Source organism: Trachurus japonicus, unplaced genomic scaffold, assembly GCF_045865225.1.
Source record: "Trachurus japonicus isolate A0001 unplaced genomic scaffold, Traja_1.0 AP030232.1".
In the NCBI taxonomy this organism is placed as follows: Eukaryota; Metazoa; Chordata; class Actinopteri; order Carangiformes; family Carangidae; genus Trachurus; species Trachurus japonicus.
In genome coordinates, this window is record NW_028220365.1 from 21137 (window position 1) to 34715 (window position 13579).

At 39.9% G+C, this 13579-nt stretch overlaps 1 pseudogene; it reads right to left on the minus strand.

Moving 5' to 3' along the window:
* Positions 1-10503: 10503 nt before the first annotated feature.
* Positions 10504-13264, minus strand: LOC146960569 (CD209 antigen-like protein D; annotated as a pseudogene).
* Between the last annotated feature and the right edge of the window lie 315 nt (positions 13265-13579).

The window sequence follows — 13579 nt, forward strand, 5'->3', positions numbered from 1 at the left end:
AAACCTGTCCTCATTAAATCTGTTTGTGCATTTATCACTTATTGTACGGATGTTCGTCATTTTAAGCCTCAGTATATTCGTGGGCTGCTGGCAGGTGTCCAGTTCAATGTTAGATGCTATGATCCTTCTTTTCCCAGTCTATTCTCTAACCCATCGATTAAATTATTGTTAAAGGGAATCTCTAAATGTTTCCCTCAGCCTCAGGACAACAGACGCCCAATCACTCTTTCTATTCTGCACGATATGGTGTCGGTTCTCCGTAAAGGTTTGTTTTCTCCTCATATTGATTCTCTTCTCATCAGCGTTTTTCTGTTAGCCTTCTACGGGTTTCTGCGGATTAGCGAGTTCACCTCCTCTTCTAACACTTTTGACCCAGTTAAAGATATTTGTTTTTCAGATCTGTCATTTCATCCTTCTCATTATTGCCTGTCTCTTAAACATTCCAAGGCCAAAGGAGCCTGTTCCATTGTTATAGCTAGCACCGGTTCCTCTTTTTGCCCCTATAGAGCTATGCTTAGATATTTGCGTCTTAGATCATCTTTCAACTCATTACCTCTCTTCCTGACACCAAGCAATAATCCTATGTCAAAAGCATGGTTCCTGCAGCACTTCCAAAAAGTTCTCCTCCAGTGCCATCTCTCACCTCAGCATTACTCAGGCCACTCCTTTAGAATAGGTGCTGCCACCTCTGCTGCCATGCAAGGCATCTCCTCCGCTTCTCTCCAACAAATGGGACGCTGGTCTTCTTCTGCCTATGCCTCCTACATTCGACCAGACTCTGCCTCCATCCTCGCTGCTCAAAGGAACCTGAAACTTTGATATCTCGGTAAGTCATGCATATCTCTGGTGGTGGTATTAGCATTCTCCTGCATCATGCAAGCTCTTCTCTGTCAGCTCAGCCATTCGCATGGCGGCCATTCGCATGGCTTTTCATCAGCAGCATTTAATCAGAACTCAGCCATTTGCATGGCGGTCATTTGCATGGCCTTTCTCAGCATCATTTAATCAGAGCTCAGCCATTTGCATGGCCTTTATCAGCATCATTTAATCAGAGCTCAGCCATTTGCATGGCGGTCATTTGCATGGCTTTTCATCAGCAGCATTTATTCAGAACTCAGCCATTTGCATGGCGGTCATTTGCATGGCCTTTCTCAGCGCGTTTAATCAGAGCTCAGCCATTTGCATGGCGACCATTTGCATGGTCTTTTCGCATATTTCAATCAGAGCTCAGCCATTTGCATGGCGACCATTTGCATGGTCTTTTCGCATATTTCAATCAGAGCTCAGCCATCTGCATGGCGACCATTTGCATGGTCTTTTCGCATATTTCAATCAGAGCTCAGCCATTTGCATGGCGACCATTTGCATGGTCTTTTCGCATATTTCAATCAGAGCTCAGCCATTTGCATGGCGACCATTTGCATGGTCTTTTCGCATATTTCAATCAGAGCTCAGCCATTTGCATGGCTCGTTTCGGGTTTAATCATGTCTGTATATTCTCTTCTTGTTAACTGTTATTGTTCTCTCCCCGTAGATTGATTCCTCTGATCCAGGTATGGTATACCTTTTATTTTGGGGGATGTCCTCTTCAGATAGAAGCTTCACATTCATCAATTTGTCTTCTAAGCTGATCTACTCCCTGGGGCCTAAGCGCCAAAAATATTACTTGTCACAATAAATGTCTTTCGTTTCACATCCCGTCTATTCCATTCTTAAATAGTCTGTCCTGATTGAAATGAAGCTTAGCGAAAATTCAGACAGGAAGACTATCTCCCCACGCATGCTCACAGAGTCATTTCCTCTCTCCCACTTCCCTCTGAAACACACCCCTCAACACTCATCCTCATCCAATCACAATCCGCCACCTTCTCTCCTCCTCCAATCAGCTTTCAGCTGTCTCGTTTAAAAGTGCTCTCTCTCTACTCTCATTCAGCTGTCAACCAGCCCGCAGAAATCCTCGACCCACCTCCTCCCCTTCACCTCCTCAATCAGGACTCAGGCATCTCCATCTCAGTCCGGAGGCTTCCATATCAGCAGGCATCATCTCTACCACCACCAGTGTCTGGGCCCGGGGGATGTCCTCTTCAGATAGAAGCTTCACATTCATCAATTTGTCTTCTAAGCTGATCTACTCCCTGGGGCCTAAGCGCCAAAAATATTACTTGTCACAATAAATGTCTTTCGTTTCACATCCCGTCTATTCCATTCTTAAATAGTCTGTCCTGATTGAAATATTATACAATATGACATTTGACATGAAAAATACAAACACATTTGTAAATCAACACACAACAGAGTGAAGATGTAAATGTTTTATTATGAATTTGTCTAAATATATCACAGAAATTAGTTAAACATTCTTTTTTTTCTTCTTTTTTTTTTTTTTTTTACAATAACAGATGAATGAAGAACATCAGAAACACTGAATGAATTTAAAGCTGGTTTGAGTATTTTGAGGAATTGCGTTAAACTAAACGTAAAAGACATGAAAATAAACAGAAACAAGAAGCAAAAATTAAAATGCTTGTGTAAGTATGAATATAAATTGACAAACATTCAAACTATTTCTTTCTTTCTTTAAACCGTTTAAAGTTAAAGGGACAACGAGGAGTTTGTATTTGGTTATAAAAGAGTCTCATATTAATGTGGATGAATCTACATTACCACTTGTTAAAGGGTCCATTTTAGATAAATATATGGTTTTGTCTTTATAGTTATTTTGTTATTATTTAGTGGTCGGCTCACCCAGCATTTCCTAGTTTCGGTTTCCCGGACGCTGCCCGGTGGGTCATGGGAATAACGCCGGCGAATCGCTAGTTGGCATCGTTTATGGTCGGAACTACGACGGTATCTGATCGTCTTCCAACCTCCGACTTTTATTCTTGATCAATCAAAACATTCTTGGCAAATGTTTTCGCTTTAGTCCGACTTGTGCCGGTCCAAGAATTTCACCGTGCGTGCAGAGGCTCATGGGAAATGTAGTGTGAAAACACTTCGCTTTCCAAAACTCCTAGTTGTCCCTTTAAGACTTGTTCTTGTCATGAAGCTGAGAAAAAATTGTATCCAGTCAGAAATTTGAATTATTTACAGACTCTAAATGAGGGAGTGAATATAATTTAACGAGCTGTGGTCCTTTAAATGTTTCTCTGCTCTTCCATCGTTTTGACTCAACCTTCATCAGACCACAGTTCATTAAAACTAAACTGAATTACAGACATGAAGCTGTTCTTTTTGTTCTGCTTGTTTCTCACAAATCCATCTGTTTTCATCTTTGCAGGTTTTATCCCACCACCGATTCCCTATTATGACACAGTCCTCTCCATCAGGATCCTCCTTTTTCCAGTTGTTCGGCTGTTTGTCGGCCCAGAGACTCAAGCTGAGAGAAGAGGAGCAGAAAGAACTGGATCAGAAACAACAGGAAACTTTGACCTGGAAATGGAAAAAATGTTTTTACTAAAGAGTCAAACCTTTTGTCCAGTGTTGAGCCGTCCACCCACTTCCAGTCTCCCTCTGTGTCTGAGTCTGTCAGACCGATCCAGAACTTCCAGTAACCATCATCTTTCTGTCTTTCTCTCACTTTGTTCTTCAGGAACGTCTGAAGAGGAAACGTTTGGTGATTTTCTCTCTGCTCAGATGTTTCTGTTCTGAGACGATGAAACATAAAGTTGTGTTTTCTACCTGCTCCTCTCTGCTGTCAATCTTCACCAGGTCTCCTCCCTGATCTCTGCAGCTCCTCCTGCTCTCATTCCAGGATAAATGAATGGAGGAGAACCTGTAGCACCGTCCTCCATGTTGTTCCCAGTCTCCTTCATACTTCAGACATGGCTGACCTGTTGGAGGAGATGAACAAGGCATCGATCAGGTAACTACACTCTAACTTCCTGTATCTGTCAGTGCAACAGTGTTTGTTCACTTATCAGGAGAAAAATAGTTTCTACATGACTGAAAAATGCTGAGAAGAAACGTAAAGAGAGAGTAAATTCAACGTGACACTAAATGGTTTTAAAACACAAACTTACCTGAGACTTTTTTTCTAAGTTCTTCATTAAGTACCTGCAGCTTCTGCAGCTTCTGCAGCTCGTCTGTAATTTCAGTATTTTTATTTTCCAAGTCTTTAAAACAACAGAGCAGAGTGAGAGAAACTCAGGGCTGAAAAGAATCAGTAGTCAACTTCACTAAAGTAGAATGTATGAGGTAATATGAAGTAGAAAACGTTATTTATTTTCTTCTCATTTTTCACATGAGAAACATGAAGTGATACATTTTAAATCAGGTCTGTATCAGTCTTCACCTGTCTGAATAATAAAAGTGAACAAACTGACCTGAGAAATTTCTCTTCAGAGCTTCGTGGTCAAACTGCAGCTTTTGGAGCTGGTCCTTAGTTTGAACGTTTTGATTTACTGAGAAGAAAGAAGAAGAAAAAGAAGGCATCGATCAGGTAACTACACTCTAACTTCCTGTATCAGTCAGTGTTAATTTACTTATCAGGAGAAAAATAGTTTCTACATGACTGAAAAATGTTGAGAAGAAACGTAAAGAGAGAGAGAGTAAATTCAATGTGACACTAAAATACAAACTTACCTGGGACAATTTTTTCCAGATCTTCATTAAGTACCTGCAGCTTCTGCAGCTTCTGCAGCTCGTCTGTAATTTCAGTATTTTTATTTTCCAAGTCTTTAAAACAACAGAGCAGAGTGAGAGAAGCTCAGGGCTGAAAAGAATCAGCAGTCGACTTAACTAAAAACTAATGAAGCTGTTTATTCACACTAGTGGCTTCATTTTTAGTTATAAGCTGATAGTTATTGTGATTATGACCTTTTTTTTCACTTAGGACCAAATGTTCACCGGAACTTAAAGGTACAATATGTAAGAAATCTAAAGCAACTGGCTGTAAAATCATCCTAATATGTCACAGAGACTCAGGAATAATGTTCATATAACATACTGAACTCACCAACAACAATCCTACAGCCAAGATATTCGCATTAAAAATGTTTTTTTTGCTGACCGCAATTCATGTTTATGTTTTGAATTTCTATGGTTGGCATGTGTCGCCACCCAGCGCTTTCTCCCTGTCACAGCGTCTGTGGCATTTCAGCCTCCGGGTTGCCAGTTAAGCTTCCACTGAGCTGCAACTACGGCTGGGAGATAAAACGAGATCGTGAAAAAAAGATTGTGTTCTATTATCGGTCATATGGTCATATTTCCTTGATATCACACGGTAGAAATAAGCGGCTTGTCGCTCTGCCGTTTGTTACAGCTTGCTGTTGTGAGCATATAGACTAGTTAGTTTGAGCTGCTGCTAAAGGGAAGAATTACAAAGTGAAAGTTAGAAAAGAGGGAGGAAATGTGGCGAAATGGAGCCGATGGTAAATAAAGTGATTGGGGAAGTGTCGCCTGTCTCCGATCGTCATGTTTTATGATCCATCGTCAGAAAGTGGAGGAGAAACCACAGACTGTAAAGGGAGAAACGGAGCGGCTCGCATCGTTTATTCTGCGGTAAGACGTCTCATATGTTGGCTCATCTACGCTGTGATTAACACGCATAGGCTCCTGTAGATGCAGGGTTACAGTGTGTGTGTCTGTGTGTGTGTGTGTCTGTCTGTCTGTGTGTGTCAGCGCTGCACACAGAGACAGCGTCGGAGCGGTGAAATGTAACAATAACTTGCAGATCACTGAGTGACGTGAACTCCGCTTGTGCTGAGCCCCTGACCTTGTGGCCACCTAGTGGTGACTTTTGGTATTAGTCATTTCCTTAAAGGACAATTCCAGGCGAATTCAACTCAGGGGTGTATTTTCATATCATTTTAGGTCTAAAAGAATGAATCTGAAGATTTTCAGTTTAATCGCTCCTGTTTTGCGGTAGTTGCGTCTGTCCGCGCATCGTCACGGCAGCAATGAATGGGAGTGGATGTAAGTTCCACTGCTTAGGCTGTTTCCATCCCTCAAAGCCGCATTTTTTTTTCCACAGACAGCATCAGATGGAGACTCAAACATGCACCGAGAAGTTTATTTACTTCAAGCAAGCCGACATGTTTGTAAAAGTCGATCTAATTCAAAGTCTCCCGGAGTCTCGCGCGAGACCCAGTTGCCGTGCTCGGTGTGTTCAGGTGCAGTGGGAAAAGCTACCGTTTGTGTCATAAACACAGGAATATCAACTCTTTACTTGCTTCAAGTAAAAAAAACTTCTCGGCGCATCTTTGAGTAGCCACCTGACGCTGTCTGTGGAAAAAAAATGTACACTTCAAGCAAGTCAAGAGTTGATATTCCTGTGTTTATGACACAAGCGGTGGCTCCTACTGCGCCTGAATACACCAGCACTGCAACTTCGGGCTCGCGCGAGACTCCGGGAGACTTTGAATTAGATCTAGTTTTACAAACATGTCGGCTTGCTTGAAGTAAATAAACTTCTCGGTGCATGTTTGAGTCTCCATCTGATGCTGTCTGTGGAAAAAAAATGCGGCTTTGAGGGCTGGAAACAGCCTAAACAGCGGAACTTACATCCACTCCCATTCATTGCTGCCGTGGCGATGCGCGGACAGACGCAACTACCGCAAAACAGGAGCGATTAAACTGAAAATCTTCAGATTCATTCTTTTAGACCTAAAATGATATGAAAATACACCCCTGAGTTGAATTCGCCTGGAATTGTCCTTTAAGTTTCTTTTTTCCCTTCTCCATGTGCTACAGTCAAAAGCTAGCAGCTAGTAGCCTAGCAGCCTGCAGTGAGCAGTGTTTTCCTTTACGTTCAGCCTTGGAGTAGATTTGTCCGTAAGTATTGTTTGTAAAAAGTGATTTCTGCACATGTTTACAGTGTCAGTATTTTATGTATATTTATGTATTGCATGTAAGTAAATTCTGTTCTGTACTGTTCAGTTTTACAGAAACGACATCAGTAAAAAACCATACAACTGAAGACGGTTTGGCTGAGTTTTTGTACGCTATCTGTCTAGCCTTGTACAGATACACAAGAGTGAGGACAGAATACCGCTCGTAGTTACTGTGAGTCAGAGCAATAAAACAGTGAGGTTGTTGATGAATATTTATCTTTTTACTCTGCTTTGAGACATTGAGACTGACTGAGTGAGCAGAGCGGGTTAGCGCGTCGCTGTCTGGCAACCTGGAGTCTGGGGGGTAGGGGAGGGGGGACAACGCGCTGCTGTGTTTTGAATTTGACTGCAGCAACAATTTTGGCCACATTCTTACATATCGTACCTTTAACATTGTTTTATTTATTTACTTTACTTTATTTGTTAACCAGAGACGGTGCGCATTGATCAACATTTCAGATTCCACATCTATATAAATGTGCCAGAGCCAACATGGTCCCTTGGGCAGGTTGTAAAAAAACACTGCAGCTGTTCACTGGATCTGTTGATTATAAAAGGAAAACTCCACCAATATCACAGTTTATTATATAATAGGACAGTAGAATGTAAGAGGTAATATGAAGTAGAAAAAATTATTTATTTTCACATGAGAAACATAAAGTGATATATTTTAAATCAGGTCTGTATCAGTCTTCACCTGTCTGAATAATAAAAGTGAACAAACTGACCTGAGAGATTTCTCTTCAGAGCTTCGTGGTCAAACTGCAGCTTTTGGAGCTGGTCCTTAGTTTGAAAAATTTGAATTACTGAGAAGAAAGAAAAGAAGAGTCAGAAGAAGGAGAAGAAGAAGAAGACATGTGTACGTATCCAGTTTAGTGATCTAAAGGGAGGGTTGGAGATCCTGGAAAAACCTTTCTGTGGATGTAGGTGAAGTCTCTGACGGCAGCTTGATTGACACATCACGATACAATTGATTTTTATGTGACGTTAAAGATGATGGGATGTGGTTTTTACAGGATTGTCTGTGACTTTTGTCATTTTTGTGAAAAAGCATTCAGTCAATTGGTTGCAAAGTGTGAAGAGGGTTTCAAACAATTTAGTAGAAAAAGCTCCAGAATAGGATCACCAACCCAACCTAATTTGCTTTTGATTAAAATTTTTTTTATTCTTTATTCTTTTTCAAAGTCCCAACTGTGTTTTTCTAGTTTAAACGTTTTAAAGTTTTGTACAGTTCTTGACTTGATGGAGGTTGTTGATAGCTCAGTTGTTTGTTTAACGACCCCCCACATTAACTCCACTCTGCTGTTCACTCTGAGACAGATCTACATCCACTGACTCTCTGAGAAAAGAGTGGAGACTCACAGGAAGCAGCCAGAGCGCTGACGGCAGCTGCCAGGAGAAGACTGAGGACCAGGAGGGCCACGTCCCGCCGTCTCACCTGTGCTGGTCCCTTCAGCTCTGCTGCCCCCTGCTGGGAGACTGACCAACAGCAAAGACACAGCTCATGAGACCAGAGAGGAACAGAGAGGAAGCTGAGCTGAACACATCATTTCTTATTTTTGAGTTTCTGGAAGAATCTGAGGAAGTGATGGTGAAGCACAGATGAAAATAACATCACACCTCTGAGAACATTTACTGCAGGGCATCAACACAAAATGTCTTCGTGTGTTAATTAATGTTTATTTGCACACTGCATACTAGTGTGTAATGCACATTTGTTTTAAAGAGTGTTTTTTCCTTTGTGTTAATATTTACACACCAGTTCCTCTGACTCCAGCAGCTACACATTTTATTAATTATTAATAATTATTCTTATTTTTCTATCGATCAGGTAACGGCCTCATATGACTCCACGCTGTTGGTTACCGACCTGGCAGCTCTGCAGCTGCTTCATTTTCCAAGATCCGAACCCCATAGTAAGTTGTTACATCTGATGAGGAAGTGATCGCTGCAACATAAAACCAAACGGTGATTTTGGAGAAGGTGAATGTTAAAATGTTTCACATCTCAAACGCAAGAAACAACTCTTGAAGTATCTGGAGTTTACATATTAGAGAAGTGAGTCAGGTCCATCAGTTCACTCTGAAGACAGGAGATGGTTTTAAAATGAACATTTCACTTTCTTCAGGATACATCTTTGACTTTATTCTATTCTGTACCTATAAATTGCAAAAAAAAGAACGAAAAAAAAAAACTAAAACTCACCAATAGTGCATCTCCTCGCTCCTCTCTCATACTGGACGTTGCTGTACAGGACTTCAGCTTCAGGCATTTTGCTGTGTGACCTTCAGAGAGTTTGAAACACAACTAAAGATAAAAACCTCCAGTCAGTTTTTTATATTCACTGACTGCTATTGGTTGGTTGGTAGTCTGAGGGTTGAACAGAGGAAGTTATGAAACTATTTTTTCTACCTTCTATTTTACTGTGGTGTACCAGATAATTAACTTTATTTCCTGCATCGCTTCCTGTTGAAGAAATACTAGATATTATCTGTGATATTTATTGGGACATACAGGCTTATGTTATGTCTGATATCTATGAAATTATAATAAAGTTAACATTCATGTTTTGCTTGTTCTTCAGTCTCGTTTCTCTCAGGTTTTATTTAATAAACTCATGTTTTTCAAAACACTGACAACCAGACTTTCTTCACCTGTCAGGTTTGTCTCTCTGGACTGGATTCATCCATGATGGTCAAACTTTGTCTTAGTCTTGTTCAACATGAAGCTGTTATATTCAATATTTTTTTCAATACCAATGTGTTAAATAATAATATTGCTGTCTGCTCTACTTTGTACTGGCTTAAATCCCAGCTTGAACCTCTGAGGCTGAAACATGAAGCATCAACAGTGAAGAAGCAGCAGCTGCAGTTCCTCTCCTGACCACTAGAGTGAGTCTCCAACAGTGAGTCAGTCTCCATAGACTCCCATGTTAAAATAAACATGTTTACATCCTGGAACAGAAACTGTTTGTACAACTCACCTGTTGAACACTTTATTAGTGACTGAAGTGATGGAGAATAAGGGGGCGTGGCCTCTTGGAGTGACAGGTGGAGGAGTCTCAGCTCCACACAGGCTCCTCCTCTTTGACCATTTTAGGACTGACCAGGAGTTAGGGGGCGGAGTCAGACGCTGCCAAGATGGCGGCAGCAGCAGAGCAGCTCACTCTGATCAGGTCAGCCATGTTTTAACTAAATATTATACAATATGACATTTGACATGAAAAATACAAACACATTTGTAAAACCAGTCACAATCAACACACAATCAGAGTGACCTGAAGATGTAAATGTTTTATTAAGACTTTATCTAAATGTATCACAGAAATGAGTTAAACATTCTTCATTCATCTGTTTTTGTAAAAAATATATATACTATGTGTATATATAGTATATATAATAATAATAATAATAATATCAGAAACATTGAATGAATTTTAAAATGGTTTGAGTATTTTGAGGAATTGCATTCAGCAAAAAGTAAAAGAGATGAAAATGAACAGAAACAGGAAGTACAAATTAAAAAACCCAAACAATTTCTTTCTTTAAACCGTTTAAAGTTAAGATTTTACTTGTCTTGAAGCTGAGAAAAGACTTAATACAGTCATAAATCTGAATTATTTACAGTCACTCAGACTCAACCTTCATCAGGCCACAGTTTGTTAAAGCTAAACTTATTTACAGACTTGAAGCTGTCCTTTTTGTTCTGCTTGTTTCTCACAAATCCATCTGAATTCAACTATGCAGGTGTAATCCCACCACCAATTTCCCATTATGACACAGTCCTCTCCATCAGGATCCAGCCCTTTGGAGTTGTTTGGCTGTTTGTCGGCCCAGAAACTCAAGCTGAGAGAAGATGAGCAGAAAGAACTGGATCAGAAACAACAGGAAACTTTGACCTGGAAATGGATAAAAAAAAATGTTTTTACTAAAGAGTCAAACCTTTCGTCCAGTGTTGAGCCGTCCACCCACTTCCAGTCTCCCTCTCTGAGTCCGTCAGACCGATCCAGAACGTCTAACCATCATATTTCCGTCTTTCTCTCACTTTGTCCTGCAGCAACGTCTGAAGAGGAAACGTTTGGTGATTTTCTCTCTGCTCAGATGTTTCTGTTCTGAGACGATGAAACATAAAGTTGTGTTTTCTACCTGCTCCTCTCTGCTGTCAATCTTCACCAGGTCTCCTCCCTGATCTCTGCAGCTCCTCCTGCTCTCCATCCAGGATAAATGAATGGAGGAGAACCTGTAGCACCGTCCTCCATGTTGTTCCCAGCCTCCTTCATACTTAAGACATGAGTCATCTGTTGGAGGTCGGTCTGTCAGTGTTAATTTACTTATCAGGAGAAAATTATTTTCTACATGACTGAAAAATGTTGAGAAGAAACATAAGAGATTTAAATCAGATTCACATCAGGTGAAAAATAATAAATTCAATGTGATTTTACAAACACAAACTTACCTAAGTCTCTTTTTTCCAGTTCTTCATTACATGACTTTAACTTCTGCAGCTCGTCTGTCATGTTTTTATTTTCCAAGTCTTAAAAAAAAAAGCAGAGCAGAGTGAGAGAAGCTCAGGACCTGAAAAGAATCAGTAGTCGACTTTACTGAAAACTAATGAAGCTGTTACTTCACATTAGTGGTTTCATTTTTACAATTATAAGCTGATAAATATTTTTTTTCCACTTCAGACCAAATGTTCACTGGAACTAAACATCACTGAATATTTACAGATTTATAAGATTTATAAGACATGATGTGGTTTCAAACTGATACATGAGGATAAAATCGGGCAGCCACTATATTTTTTGTCACTGAATCTCATCCTTATAAAAGGTTAACTCCACTAGTTTATTATATAATATGACAGTAGAAAAAGTTATTTATTTTCTTCTCATTGTTCACATGAGAAACATAAAGTGATACATTTTAAATCAGGACTGTATCAGTCTTCACCTGTCTGAATAATAAAAGTGAACAAACTGACCTGAGAGATTTCTCTTCAGAGCTTCGAGGTCAAACTGCAGCTTTTGGAGCTGGTCCTTAGTTTGAACGTTTTGATTTACTGAGAAGAAAGAAGAAGGAGAAGAAGACATCTGAACATCCAGTTTGATCTTGAGTGGTTTTGTTCAGTGTTTGACTTGATGGAGGTTGTAGAGAGATGAGTTGTTGGTGTCACAGAGCAGATGTTGTTTGTCTGTAGCTACTTGACGTGTGAATCATCTGTTATTGACAGAGAAAAGAGTGGAGACTCACAGGAAGCAGCCAGAGCGCTGACGGCAGCTGCCAGGAGAAGACTGAGGACCAGGAGGGCCACGTCCCGCCGTCTCACCTGTGCTGGTCCCTTCAGCTCTGCTGCCCCCTGCTGGGAGACTGACCAACAGCAAAGACACAGCTCATGAGACGACTTTAAAATCAACAAAAAACTAACAGGTCATTTCTTCTTTTTGAGTTTCTGAGAAAATCAGAGGAAGTGATGGTGAAACACAGACAAAGATAACATCACACCCCTGAGGAGTATTGTCACGACTGCAGAGCGTGAAAATTAATGTCTTTTTGCAGCCTACTAGTTGCAAATGTACATTTGTTTGTAAACATGTTTTATCTTTGTTTTACCAGTATCTACACCAGTTCCTCTGATTCCAGCTGTTTTTATTGTTCTGTGATCATCTTTTCTACAGTTCAACGCTCAGAGATAAATTGAATTTTCACATACAACGAATTTGCTTTGACGTGATAGTGCAGGACAACGAACACTTTAAGTAAAAACGTAATTATTACATTTTTTTTAATACATTAAATACCTGCAACTAACTTACGTCGATCAGTTAATCTCATGATGATTCTTCAAAAAATATTAGAAACTAATACAAAAAAAAGTGCTTAAGATGTGCAAAGTGACATCTAAATAAATAAGTTACTATATGATTGTAAATTATATGTTATTTTAAAACTAAGAAAACCAAATAACATTCACATCTAAGAAATGTGAATTCTTGAACTTTTACTGTTTTTGCTCCACAAATGTCTGAAATGATTATCAGATTATTTTTCTATCGATCAGGTAACGGCCTCATCTTGACTCCACACTGTTGGTTACCGACCTGGCAGCTCTGCAGCTGCTTCACCTCCTAAGATCCCATAGTAAGTTGTTACATCTGATGAGGAAGTGATCGCTGCAACATAAAACCAAACAGGTGATGAAACAACTGAGAACTCAAGGTGACTTTGGGAAAGTTGCTCGTTGAAATGTTTCACATCTCAAAAGCATAAAGCAAGAAACAACTTTTGAAGTATTTAGAGTTTACATTTCACTTTCTTTAGGATTGATTTCATTCTGCACCGATAAAACAAAAAAAATATTAAAGACTCACCATTAGTGCATCTCCTCGCTCCTCTCTCATACTGGACGTTGCTGTACAGGACTTCAGCTTCAGGCATTTTGCTGTGTGACCTTCAGAGAGTTTGAAACACAACGAAAGATAAAAACCTCCTGTTGGTCCACAAAGTTAAAGTGAGAGTTTCCTTTAGTTGTATCAGTGTTTTACTTCCTCAGTGTTCAGACAGTTTTTTATATGCTCTGACTGCTGTTGGTTGGTTGGTTGGTTGGTTGGTAGTCTGAGGGTTGAACAGAGGAAGTGATCTTACTTTTTTTTCCTACCCTCTATTTTACTGTGGTGTACCAGATAATTAACTTTATTTCCTGCATCGCTTCCTGTTGAAGAAATACTAGATATTATCTGTGATATTTATTGG